Source organism: Ascaphus truei, chromosome 15 (assembly GCF_040206685.1).
Source record: "Ascaphus truei isolate aAscTru1 chromosome 15, aAscTru1.hap1, whole genome shotgun sequence".
NCBI classification, from domain to species: Eukaryota; Metazoa; Chordata; class Amphibia; order Anura; family Ascaphidae; genus Ascaphus; species Ascaphus truei.
In genome coordinates, this window is record NC_134497.1 from 393,973 (window position 1) to 408,235 (window position 14,263).

A 14,263-nucleotide genomic window follows, 5' to 3' on the forward strand; every position below is an offset into this window, starting at 1 on the left:
ACTCTCAGACCGTGTATTGATTACTGGGGACTGAACCGCATCACGGTGAAGAACCGTTACCCACTTCCTCTCATTTCTGAATTATTTGACAGACTTCAAGGTGCTAACGTGTTCTCCAAGCTTGACCTTCGCGGGACGTATAATCTCATTCACATCCGGGAGGGCGACAAATGGAAGACTGCCTTCAACACCCGTAGCGGCCACTACGAGTATCTCGTGATGCCTTTCGGATTATGCAACGCTCCGGCGGTTTTTCAGGACTTTATCAACGACGTCTTTCGGGATGTCCTTAATCAGTTTGTAATTGTTTATTTGGATGACATCCTTATCTTTTCCAAGAATCTACAGGACCATATCATCCATACCAAGTTTGTACTCTCCCGTCTCCGAGAGAACCGTTTGTTTGCCAAGATGGAGAAATGTCTCTTTCACCAGTCTACCACTTCTTTTCTGGGATATATTATTTCCAACACGGGATTGGCCATGAATCCTGAGAAACTTAAAGCCGTAATCGATTGGCCGCAACCTAACTCCCTCAAGTCTATTCAGCGGTTCCTAGGCTTTTCCAATTATTACCGGAAGTTTATTCGTAACTTCTCCACAATCATCGCTCCGATCACAGCACTGACCCAGAAAGGAGCTGATCCTTCGTCTTGGTCTCCTGAGGCAGTCATAGCTTTTGAAACACTAAAACAAGCTTTTGTCTCAGCTCCCATTCTTCGACACCCGGACACCAATTTTTCTTTCACCCTAGAGGTAGACGGTTCAGACTGCGGGGCCGGCACTGTCCTATCCCAAAAGTTTTCACCCCAGGATAAATTTCACCCTTGCGGTTTTTTCTCGAAGAAGTTTTCCTCAGCTGAGAGGAACTATGATGTGGGCAATAGAGAACTTTTGGCCGTCAAGTTGGCACTTCAGGAATGGAGGCATCTGTTGGAGGGGTCAAAAGAGCCATTTACTATTCTCACGGATCACAAAAATCTTTTATACATCGAGAATGCCCGTCGCTTAGGCTCCCGCCAAGCCCGCTGGTCGTTATTTTTCTCCAGGTTTAATTTTATTTTGTCTTACATTCCCGGCACTAAAAACGTCAAGGCGGATGCTCTCTCTAGACAATATTCTTCTGATGAGAGACCAGAGAAAACTTCAGAGTCTATCCTTCCCAAACAAAAAATCCTCGCGGTCGCTACATTCAAAAATCTTGAGAGGATCATCATGTCTCAAAGCCACCTTCCTAGCGATCTTGAGATCCCGAAGGATACCTTATATGTGGAGGCCAAGTTTATTCCGGAGATTCTGGAATGGGGACATGCTTCCCGTTCGGCAGGACACCCAGGCTACAAGAAGACTTTGGATCTCATCCGTCGTACCTTTTGATGGCCCAATATGGCATAATCCATTCTTGAGTTTACCCGGGCCTGTCCGGTATGTGCACGCAACAAGATTCCTCACCAGAGACCCCATGGTCTTCTTTTGCCCTTATCCATCCCGGAACGCCCCTGGTCCCACATATCCATGGATTTTATTGTTGAATTGCCTAGGTCGAATGGCATGAACACTATTCTAGTAGTCGTGGATCGGTTTTCCAAGATGGCACACTCTATTCCTCTCAAAGGATTACCCTCCTCACCCGCCCTAGCCGATATTTTCTCCAAATAAATTTCCCGGATCCATGGCATACCCACGTCCATCGTATCGGATTGTGGCTCTCAATTTGTTTCCAGATTCTGGAGATCCTTCACAAGAAGACTGGGCATTGCTTCCTCCTTCTCTTTGGGTTATCACCCTCAGTCTAATGGACAGACCGAGAGGGTCAATCAATCTCTCGAGAAGTATTTAAGGTGCTTTGTCTCTGTCTCCCAGGATGATTGGACGGAATTGCTTTCCTGGGCTGAGTATGCCTTTAATTCCACCAGGAATGAATCCACTGGGGAGACACCTTTCTTCATTAATTACGGCTATCACCCGGCTTGCCTACCTATTTCCAAGATCTCCTCTGGAGTTCCAGCTGTGGATGAACACATCTCCCTCCTACAGGACTCTTGGGCCAGAATTCAATCTGCACTTCAAAGGGCCTGTCTTCTAAAGTCCAGGCTGACCGCCGTCGCCGACCTGCACCCAACTACAAACCAGGGGACAAGGTTTGGTTGTCTACTAGAAATATCCGCCTCAAAACCCCTTCCTCCAAATTGGCTCCTAGGTTTCTGGGGCCATTTCCTATCATGGAGCAGATCAACCCGGTGGCTTTCCGTCTTCAACTACCCCCAAGCATGAGAATTCCTAATGTTTTCCATACATCACTTCTCAAACCGTTCATCTCTAACCCTCTGTTCCCGGACCACACTCTTAAACCAGATCCTGTGATCATACAGGGCAACGAAGAGTACGAGGTCCAGACCATACTAGATTCCCGTTTCTCCAGAGGGAAAGTCCATTTCTTGGTTCATTGGAAGGGTTTCGGACCCGAGGAGAGGTCTTGGGTACCTCTTAGTGACATCCACGCACCAGGACTTCTTAAAAGCTTCCGGAAGAAGTTTCCATCCAAGCCATGGAAGGATCGTCCCGAGGCCGACCCTGAATTGGGGGGTACTGTGAGGACTCAGGGGTCACGTCGGTCGCAGCGTGACCTCCCCTCACCTCTGTCCACTCCCGTGGCTGTGCGGCTCCCTCCTCGCCCGGCCTCCCTGCTGAGGAAACTCCCCCGTCCTCCCCGTCGGGCTGCTGCTGCCCCACGCAGGGCTAGTGCTCGGCTGCCTGCTATTGCTTCTGCGCGCGCATCCCTTGCTGTTACGGAACATATTCCAGCACCAGCTAATTTATTCACTGCTCTTGCAGTGAAGCCACACCTCCCTCCCACACGCTGGTTACTTGTTAACCCTAAACCTTATCACCTGGCAGCCTATTATGGAAACCAATCCTGGACTGCTCCTAGGGCTTCTCCAGGCCTGCCTCCGTTAACCATTAGTCAGCCACAGTACTTAATGCCTGTTCTGCCTCTCTCACATCGCTCGACATAGTCTCTGCTACAGACGTCTATTCTGGCATTCCCTTTGTCTTTGTGCATTCAGGTTTCGACCCGGCTTGGCGGACGAACTTACCTGGCTCTGGATCCCGGCTCCCTCTTGACCCTGCAGCTTCTTCCATCCCTCGACCTCAGCTTGGACCTCGACCTTCCGGATCTCTCTCTCCCCGACTTTTGGCTAACGGCAAACACTTCGCTTCTTCAGTACCGGTACCGGCAAGTATTGCTACACCTGTTCACACCTGGCCTGGCAACGCCTAAACACCACACTCCAGACATGCTCCTTCTGCTGCGGGTGCGTGCACATATACGTCCCCACCTAAGTATAAGGGACGAGTCTGGTCTGCGGGCAGCACCGGCGTAACAAAGTGCAGACATTCAGCTTTAATTCAAGTGGTTGAAAAAAATATTGTATGAAACGTTTAGGAATTGCAACCATTTTCATACACAGTCCCCTTATTTCAGGGGCTCAAATGTAATTGACAAATTAACACAATCATAAACAAAATGTTCATTTTTAATACTTTGTCGAGAATCCTTTGCAGGCAATGACTGCTTGAAGTCTGGAATGCATGGACATCACCAAACGATGGGTTTCCTCCTTTGTGATGCTTTGCCAGGCCTTTACTGCAGCTGTCTTCAGTTGTTGTTTGTTCGTGGGTCTTTCTGCCTTAAGATTTGTCTTCAGCAAGTGAAATGCATGCTCGATCGGGTTGAGATCAGGTGATTGACTCGGCCATTGCAGAATATTCCACTTCTTTGCCTTAAAAAAACTCCTGGGTTGCTTTTGCAGTATGTTTTTGGTCATTGTCCAATAAACTTAGCTGAATTTGGCTGAATCTGAGCAGACAATATATCCCTATACACTTCAGAATTCATCCGGTTGCTCCTGTCTTCTGTCACATCATCAATAAACATCAATAAACACTAGTGACCCAGTGCCATTGTAAGCCATGCATGCCCATGCCATCACACTGCTTCCACCGTGTTTTACATGCCTTCTCCATACTTTTTTCTTCCCATCATTCTGGTACAGGTTGATCTTAATTTCATCTGTCCAAAGAATGCTGTTCCAGAACTGGGCTGGCTTTTTTTAGCTATTGTTTGGCAAAGTCTAATCTGGTCTTTCTATTCTTGAGGCTTATGAATGGTTTGCACCTTGTGGTGAACCCTCTGTATTTGCTCTCATAAAATCTTCTCTTTAGGGTAGACTTGGATAATGATATGCCTACCTCCTGGAGAGTGTACTTCACTTGGCTGGATGTTGTGAAGGGGTTTTTCTTTACCATGGAAAGGATCCTACGATCATCCACCACTGTTGTCTTCCGTGGACGTCCAGGCCTTTTTGTGTTGCAGAGCTCACCAGCGCGTTCTTTTTTTCTCAGAATGTACAAAACTGTTGATTTGGCCGCTCCTAATGTTCCTGCTATCTCACTGATGGATTTTCTTTTTTTTTGCAGCCTAAGGATGCCCTGTTTCACTTGAATTGAGAGCTCCTTTGACCGCATGTTGTGGGTTGACAGCAACAGCTTCCAAATGCGAATGCCACACCTGGAATCAACTCCAGACCTTTTATCTGCTTAATTGATGATGACATAATGAAGGAATAGCCCACACCTGTCCATGAAATAGCTTTTGAGTCAATTGTCCAATTACTTTTGGTCCCTTGAAAAAGAGGGGGCTACATATTAAAGAGATGTAATTCCTAAACCCTTCCTCCAATTTAGATGTGAATACCCTCAAATTAAAGCTGATAGGCTGCACTTTAAGCCCATATTCATTATTTAACTGTAACTTGAATTTATTTTGGTAAACAGCCGAAATAACAAAACTTGTATTAGTGTCCAATTATTTCCGGACCTAACTGTATATCCATAAAGATATATACTGTAGATACATACAGTGGCAATGAATGGTCATCAAAAAAAAATACAATCACAATAATAAATACAATTAAAAAAACCTGTAAAATAAAAATAACATACATTCAATATTTTTCATTACCTTTAGATGTCTTCACCCTCCGATTCCCGTGGTTACCGCATGCTCTCGAACCAATCCACGATCCGGAACACAAACGGCCCACAGGTAAAAAAATCAAAGTCCTTTTCTTCTTTCTTTATTTTCTTCTGTAAATTGTAATCCATTTTCATCACTTTCGGGGTCTTCTGGGGTCTTCATCTGTATCTTCTTCTTCATCTGTATCTTCCGCAGGCAGTAAAGATACTCCTATTGGAGGCGGAGGTTCTTCCTCCTCGGCTGCTTGCCATAAAATGAGGCTGCATAGGCTTTTATAGGCCTATGATGTCACATTTTCAGCAAATGGTTCCCACAGCTCTGATTGGCCAGTGAAAACAATGTGCCTTTTTTTTTTTGGTGACGTCGTGTAAAGGAAATGAAGCTAGTCAATCAGAATGGCTGTGCTGCATGTCTTTTTAAGATTACGTCACTAAAGCCAAGATGGCCACTGTCACATGGTATTTCAGCCAATCAGATTGTGGGAACTATATCCCCAATCTGATTGGTTGTTACAGACCATGTGACAGAGTTTTTTGGGGAAAGGATGTTGCTTGTGGTCTGGTCCCAGACCGCAGGCCGCGCACACCGTGTGGCATCCGTCACTGGTGCGCTAACACTCTCTCACCTAAGTGCTGAGGGGAAGTGTCCCTCTCTATGGGCCTTCCCTGCAGCAACCACACTCTACTGGGAGTCGGGGCCTAGCTGTGGCATATGGGGCAACTCTAGACCTAGTCCGAAAGATACTGGCACCCGGACACTACCTGCTCCTTCAGCTGCCTTTTTCCAACTGCCCACATGCTCTGTTTCATGCCAAATTGTATCTACTCTCAGCCCCTACATGTGGCTAAGGCTCCTGGGACATGTAGTCCCTTGCGGAGCCTCTTCTAAGATGGCTGACTCTGGTTCTATACTATTGCGCATGCGTGTCGTATCAGCACAGGACATGGCCCCTTTAATAATCACATTCTACTGGACCATGTGACGGTGCTTAGCCAGCATAATTAGAGTTGGTGAGAGTTGGAAGGGAGCTGAGGGAGTGGGGAGTAGCAGGCCCATCCAGTATCGAGAGTCCATGCAGGACCCCTAATAGAGAGAGGGAACTACAGAGAGAGAGAGTTGCCCCACTGGACCATTGCATGCAGCAGGGCCCAGCAGAGACCAGGACTTGACAGTGCAGAGGAAAACTGGCAGACAGATGCTATTACAGAGAGAGATTAGGGAGCCCAGCTGTGAAGGTTGGAGTGGGTGAGCTAACCCACAAAGGATATAAACTGCAGTTATATAAGACTTCTAAAGGTAAGTAAAATATTGAATGTATGTAAATGTGTTTTTTCAGTGTTTTTATTGTATTTATTTATTTTTATGTTTTCGATTGCCCATTGACTGTTAATGTATTAATCTGTGCCCCTACAGATAAATACAGTGACAGGCAATGCGTTTTATGGCAAGTGCTTGTTTTCGATTGTTATTTTTTCTATTTCCGTTTATTGTTAGGATTAAATTGTTTGGAATTTGGATGGCTTGTTTTTAGTACATTTTAGGATTGGTTAGCTTTTAAAATTAATTAAATGTTTTGTTGGCTAGTGGTTTTATTTATTTAATTGATTTGTTGGCTACTTGTTTTATTTATTTCATTGATTGGTTGGCTAGTGGTTTTATTTCTTGAATAGTTTGCTGGGATAGATGTTTATTCAATTGTATTGTTATGTTTTGGAATAAAATAATTTTAATTATTTTGCTATTTTGGTGATAGATACATTTTAGTGATGCGTACTATTAGGCTATTTAGTTATTTTATTGTTGCGGTGTTTAGGTGCTTGTGTATTTATTTAATTCTTGTGTATTTTTGGCATCAATGATTTTTGTTAGGTTGACCATTGAGTGCTATAGTGACATATATAATATGGGCATAATATACCACTGTGCCAATCAATGGTTAGAGGGTGGGTATAGTGGCCCTTGGGTGGGTGGTTAGGCCCCTGATTGGGTAGTGGGGGAGGGTGGGTTAACCCCTTAATTACTAGAGCGGTTATTAATCGCTAAGGTGATAAAGGGTTTAGGGGCCTTTAGATTGTATTTGTTTATCTACTTCTGCTGGCAACGGAGGACATGGACCTGCAGTATGCTGATGAGGACGCCATTCATGAGGGCAGGGGTAAGTAGAAAGTTTTATTTACTTTATTTATGCTGGCTGGCTAATGTTTGCTTTTAAATGGTCAAATGAGCTATTATCCATATCTGGGTAATAGTTATTTTCCCCATTACTGTATAGTATGGGTTGTGGGGAGTTGTTTGGGGTAGGGAGGTGGGTAGTAGGGTTGTTGTGTTTTTTAATGTTTATTGTGGGTAGCGAGGATTGGTGAAGTTGGTATTTGGCCCTTTGTGGTTGTTTATAACTACCGGGTGGGTAGCGGGAGGGGTCAATGCCTTCATTACCAATGCGATATAAACCGCTAAGGTAATGAAGGGGTTAACTCCACCCACAACCCACCCAGGGCCCAATACCACCTTCACCCACCCCCGCTACCCACAATAAACATGGCACTGGTAGTTAATCCCTTAATTGCCTTAGCAGTAAGCCGCTAAGGTAATGAGGTTGCCTGTATATGCATTTTTTATGCATCTGATTGATGCCGGGGGACTCCGGTGCTGATATTAATGTGTATCACACTCCCGGCATCAATCCCATGCAGGAAAAAGCATTTTCTCTCGTCACCTTCTCAGCATGTTCTCCCCAGCCTCACGCCAACTTTTCCTGGCGTGAGGATTTGGGGAGAAACTCGCCATTCTAGAGCCGCGATTAGCCGTGATAAATTAATCGAGGCTACTAGAATTGCATGAGTTTCAGAACCTGCCGATAAGTGGCTTATCATCGCTCACCCGGTGATCTGTTTTGTACGGCTGAAAAAATGGGCGATCTATGCCTTTATCGCCCACTTATTGAGGTTTACAGAATAGCAGTAGGCATTGTGGGCGAAAAGGCCTCGATAAGTGGTTATGAAGGCTTATAGAATAGACCCCATAGAGTTCTTCAATTCTACTGGGGTTGTTTTGCTCTTTATGCACAGATGGATAACCCTAACCCTGGATGTTTCTAGATGTGTTTTCCGACAGTCTTGGACATTTGGTAACAGCCATTTTGGCGCGGCCAAACCACAGCCGGCGTTTAGCTGACCCTCACCTCGCCGTTGGTACGCTTCACTGCCCAAGCAATCCTCTAACCTTAAACCCTTACCCTAAAAACCCCTAATCTTAACCCCTAATACTAAAGCTACCCTAAAAACCTTAACCCCTTACCCTAAACCCCTCTAATCTTAACCCCTAATACTAAAGCTACCCTATAAACCTTAACCCTTTACCCTAAACCCCTTATCATATGCCTTTATCCTTATTCCCTACCCTAAAAACCTAACACCATACCCTAACCACTAAAATTCATTAATGTACTTACCTTATTGGCCAAACAGCCAGTGGCTGAGTGTACTGTGGCGGAGTGGCTGGGGTGAAGGGTCCTCTGGCGGCCAAGCACTGACGTGGGTGCGGCAAAATGTCCGTGATCACATGTCCGAGATTCTGTCTTATCAGTGCTTATATACACCAAATGAGTTATAATTTCATATCTAAAAAAAATCTTAGTTTTATAAAAGGACTATTCTGCACATACTGAATACTGTACCTGCGCAAGGTGATTTGAAGCTTGTGATTTTCAATTAGTTCAAAAAACAATATTATTTTCAAACAACCCGGACATGCACAATCTTGTCTCGGAATCTATAAATAATCCAGCTTTCCTGTCTCTCAGCCTCTCTCTAGTGTTACTTCTTCTATTGGCATGATATTGTAATATTTTCTTCCTAACACAATCCTGCAATGCATGAACAAGCGCAATGTAATGTGTTCCACAAAGTAACTACATTCATTTGTCACACCTTTTATTTACTTTGTACTGCAAGAAGTGCCATATCTAGATTATTAATTCAATAAAAAATAAATCAAGTTAAATAATATGCATGCAAATGCTGTGTTTTCCAAAGATGTAAAAATATGATGGGCGGGTGAGACCATACAGAGGTAAACCATAATGACCTGTATCTTCCAGGTGCAAAAACCACCACATCCACTTTTTGTCACGAACAGAACAATTTATGATAATATTGATGCTGTTATTTACCTTATGCTTTTTTCTTTCTGTAACTTCAAAATGCTTTAAATAAAGAATATTTAAAAAAAAAGAACTTTTAGGAGTAGAACAACATCCAAACTGTGCAGCAAAACCTGTGTAACATGAGAGGCCGTACATACTGTAAAGGGGAGATTGTAATAGCATTATACATTACAGTGTATTAATTTTCAGGATGGGGGTACTTTACATCTGGGCTCTTCAACAAGTTAATTGAAATGTCATTTTAGATAGAACTGCTTGCAAGGTGTTGAAATATAATAACTTTTAAATCTTTAAATATAAAATTTGTACCATATAAATTTTACATTACCTTAAAGGAGCAATACTAGCGGTTTTTTTTTACATTTATTTATTTACAAAGGATTGAAGCAGGAAGTCTCCGGAGCTGAACCCCATTCATTTCAGCTCTGTGACCCCCTGCTTCTGGAGAAACTTACCTCTATAGGGGGTGCCGGTAGCCTTTCCAGCTGAGCTAGCTGAGGTTTAAGCCTCGTTCAGGGTGCCAGAGGCAGGAGTTGAAGGGCGGGCGTTCGCGGGTGCAAGCGGCAGTTTGCTGGGCGATGTGTGCACATCCTCCCCAGCAGACTTTGTCAAGAATTGAGGAGGCGGGGAGGGGGCGGGGAGGGGGTGGGGAGGGGGCGGGGAGGGGGCGGGGAGGGGGTGGGGAGGGGGCGGGGCTACAGACAGCAGCTTAGGGGTCGGTGTTGCTGTCTTGAAATCATTCTCAGGAATGATTTCATTGGCTGCCGAGGTCCCAGTGACGCTGCTGCAGCTTCAAAAAACAACTTGGGTTGTTATTGAAACTGTAGCCAGCGTCAACTCCGTACTTCGGAGACAGGGCAGCTGCTACCCTGACAACCACAGTTCACTTTAATACATTGTTTCTGACGGCCGCCCTCCGTCCGAAGCCTGCACCCTGACCGAGGCCATAAAGTTTAACGCTCCCGCGTCACGCTGGCCAATAGGAAGCCGAACCTGATGATACCATAACTTCCTATTGGCCTGCAGAGCGCAGCAGCTTTGAAACTCCATAATGGGAACCCTGGTATCCGAGCGGAGCAGCTTCTGGCATTCCCTATGCCTCCACATACGAGTCTTGAAAAAGTGTTTCAACGCAAAACGCACACGTCGACCACGGTTGCACGCACAGGAGTCCTATGCCCCCCGCTGGGAACTAGCCAACAGTACTTTGGTCGGCACCAGCTTGCGTGCTACAGTTCTATGCTTATGTACATTAGTACTAGGATGGCGGTCTAAGGACGCATATAGGGCTTTTATCTATCACTGCCTATTTGCAGCAAGTGTTCTCACACATACAGTGTTCATACCCGTAGCACTTTCTATTGTCTGCAGGGATTTTGCACCAGCTCATAACAGTCCGCAGCATGTTCTGGCAGGATACCTTAAGGCACGGGAGGCTGGTTACGAGCGCTTACCCGACATCAGAGGGATTTGGTCCGGGAGAATGGTAATCCATTTGGGGTTATTTCAGGTCATGTACTCCTTGGCATAACAACTCCTGTACACCAGTTTGCCAGTTTATATATTTGTGTTCCTGGCACATTACAGCTATATGCTTGCAGCCATAGGACACATATTACTACACTAGCTATTGATCTCAACTCTAATAGGTGCTTGGTTTACCTGTATACAATAGTGGACAACTACATGATCTGTCTGGTTTGTATGCTTACTATCAATCATACCTTATGGTGTGGAAATAACAGTAACTATACTGTAGAGGGTCACAATTAGGCAGACCTGACAAGGGTCTCCTATATAGGATGTACCAACTCTCTCTAGGGAACATGCTGCAATAGTTAGGCACTGATCAGATACCATAATGTTTCTTATTGGAAGGACAGTGGGCATTTAGTAGCACTTTGTTACTTTCTGGATATAGTTTCCAGACACCGCAAGTGACTGGGCTTTCAGTCTCCCTTCACTCGACTTTGTATCCTGGAAACTTATGTGGTGTCTGTACTACAGGATAAACACGTATGTTTAATGTTCGTTTTAACCACCTTTATTTTAATTGGATATTAATAAAGACAATTTTAATTTCATCATAATGCCTCCAGGCTATGAGTGAGTGCCCTTACCAGGTTACATTTCCTCTGTAATATTCAGCTCATTACCTAGGGAGCACCATCATGGCACATTATATTTTCAGCTGTTGCGGGGATATCCCTCTAGTACGTTTCCCCTACAGAGGTAAGTATCTCCCGAAGCAGGGGTACCCCGCAGCTGAAATTAACAGGGTTCAGCTCCGGAGAACCTGCTTCAATCCTGTGCAAATAAAAAAAAAAGTGCGTGCGCCGAGCATGCGCATTTTAAGTGAAACTTCTTTGTCTTTTGTCCCTGTTTTGTCACAGAAATTGTATTCGGGATGGTACTGTTTTTTATTCAAAATCAAAACACAATTTCAGTGACAAAACACAAAAAAGTTTCAGATAGAACGCACATGCTCTGCACACACACCCTGTTTTAGCTATTTGCACTTCTATATTTATACTAACTGAATTCCTTGTGAGTGTGTGTGAGTGCATGTGAGTGCAACTGTGTGTGAGTGTTACTGTTGTGTGAATGTGTGACTGTGTGTGAATGTGGGTGTGATTCTGTGTATGATTATGGGTGATTCTGTGCGTGTGTGTGTGTGTGTGTGTGTGTGTGTGTGTGTGTGTGTGTGTGTGTGTGTGTGTGTGTGTGTGTGTGTGTGTGTGTGTGTGTGTGTGTGTGTGTGTGTGTGTGTGTGTGTGTGTGTGTGTGATTCTATGACTATGTGTGTGATTCTATGACTATGTGTGTGATTCTGTGACTGTGTGTGTGATTCTGTGACTGTGTGTGATTCTGTGACTGTGTGAGGGTGACTGTGTGCGTGTCTGTGTGTGTGTGCATGACTGTGTGTGTGTGACTGCGTATGTGTGTGTGACTGTGTATGTGTGTGTGACTGTGTATGTGTGTGTGCATGACTGTGTATGTGTGTGTGCATGACTGTGTAAATGTGTGTGCCTCACTGTGTGTCTGTGTGTGTGCGTGACTGAGTGTGCGTGTGTGTGTGTGTGTGTGCGGGTGACTGTATGTGTGCATGTGACTGTGTGTGTATGTGTGTGTAAGAGATGTGTGCAGAGGTAGATGTAATGAGACCGATTTGGGTGCAATTGTATCTTGGCTTTATTGAGCCTGTTCCTTTATCCAGGCAACACATACAAAAACAACAAAATAACAAACCCCTATCCCTGTGTAAGGGCTAACTTCCTTCCCCAGGCCCTATCTGCAGGACTGGAGGGATATTCCCATTACCAGCCTATCACCCCAAAGTCTCAGGAAGTGCCTTAAGCAGGTGGCCCTTAGATCCGTCCCTAGATCCTCCAATTTGGTCTTGGCCACAGAGTAAATTGTGAGCACAGTCTTCTGTAGCTCAGCGTTATTTTCTCTCTCCATTTTCAATTCATCACGGAGCAGATCACAGTCATGCCTGGCAGCTTGCAGGGCGTCTTCAGGGCTGATCAAGGGATCGTCACTCACCGGTTCCGGCTCCGCTTCCCTGGGATGGTTGGTTGAGGGTTCCTCCCTCTTAGCACCGGACAGACACTTCTTTGGGTTATACCACTTCTGCCTTGGGCCCTCTGGATATTCTGTCATCCCGTGATGAATCCTCCATTTTATCTAGGCTATAGGGCATCTCGGACCCCCTTTTTCTCCACGGAACAAATGAAAGATTGGCTACAGAGGATTTTTGACCTCACCATTACCCTAGATCCCTGGCTATTCCTACTAAATAGATATACGCTGGGACCAGCTAAAGGGGAACACAAACTAGTTGCTCATTTTGCAACGGCAACGCGGTGCGAGATCGCAGCATTATGGAAGCAGAGAGAGATTCCATCCCCAAGATTAGAAACAGAATTTGGTTTGTCTGCGAGATGGAAAAGTTAACAAGTTTAGTTAATGACACTGGATATAAATTCCTAAAAGTCTGGCTGCCGTGGTTGGATATCCCAGGGGTGAATGATGCCACTGCTTTACTTTGATAATTACAAATGCGTTCTCATATAACAACAGATCAGAAAAGTAGGGAGTACGAAATTAAAGGGCAATAACCAAGTAAGGTAAAGAGAGGCCACTCAGGAGGCAAAGACAAGACTCTGTGTTAGAGACTCAAGAAAATAGGATCCGCAAGAGTGTTCAGAATCAATCCGCCTTTATCCCCCTTCCCCCCCCCCCCCCTCCGCTTTCCTACATTTTTTCCCTTTGTAAAGTTTGTCAAGATGTTTGTCAGTTTGTCTGGTTGTTGTCTGTGTCCTTACTGCTGTATGGTTTTGATGGAATTGACGGGGATACTTTGAAAATGCAAGATAATGTGGTGTATGAAAATGTTATACTTGCAAAGAAACCCAATAAAAATAAGCGATTGTTTTGCCGCTTTAGCTTACAAGTGTGTTTTGGTGTATGGAACATTGCACATAGCTGTATAAACAGCTGGTATAAAATGTGCAGGATCTGAGAGTCCAATCGAAGATCACAAGCCCTTCACAGGTTGTACTTAGCCCGAGGGCTGCCAGAAGTTTTATTATTGACACCAGTTGTCACTAACTTTCTATTTCCTTTTATCTGGATACAACACGTACACAATCCTTATTCCATTAGAGCACACACACAGTCTGCCAGGCTTTCTGCAAGTAATGAAATGAAGTCCTATTGCAATTAAGTAACATAATTAGATAACACATTATTATGTAATGTGACATAATCTGAAGGCTCAGTCACCAGCAAAACCCATTGAGAAACTCATTTATAATAGTAAAACCATTTCTTGTTGCTCCAGTCATGGTCTGCGCTAAACTTCATTAATCTTGGGTAAACAGCTTGTGTTACACTAATCTGTCACTGGGAAGAGAATGGCTTGTTCCATCAGTAACGCAGTCAGACGTTTCACGTAACAACTCCTCTCCCAAGATGTGACACACGAAAGGCTAAAGAAAACTCCCAACACAGAACACAAGCCTGTTCTTTGTAATCACAGACCCCATTGGTAA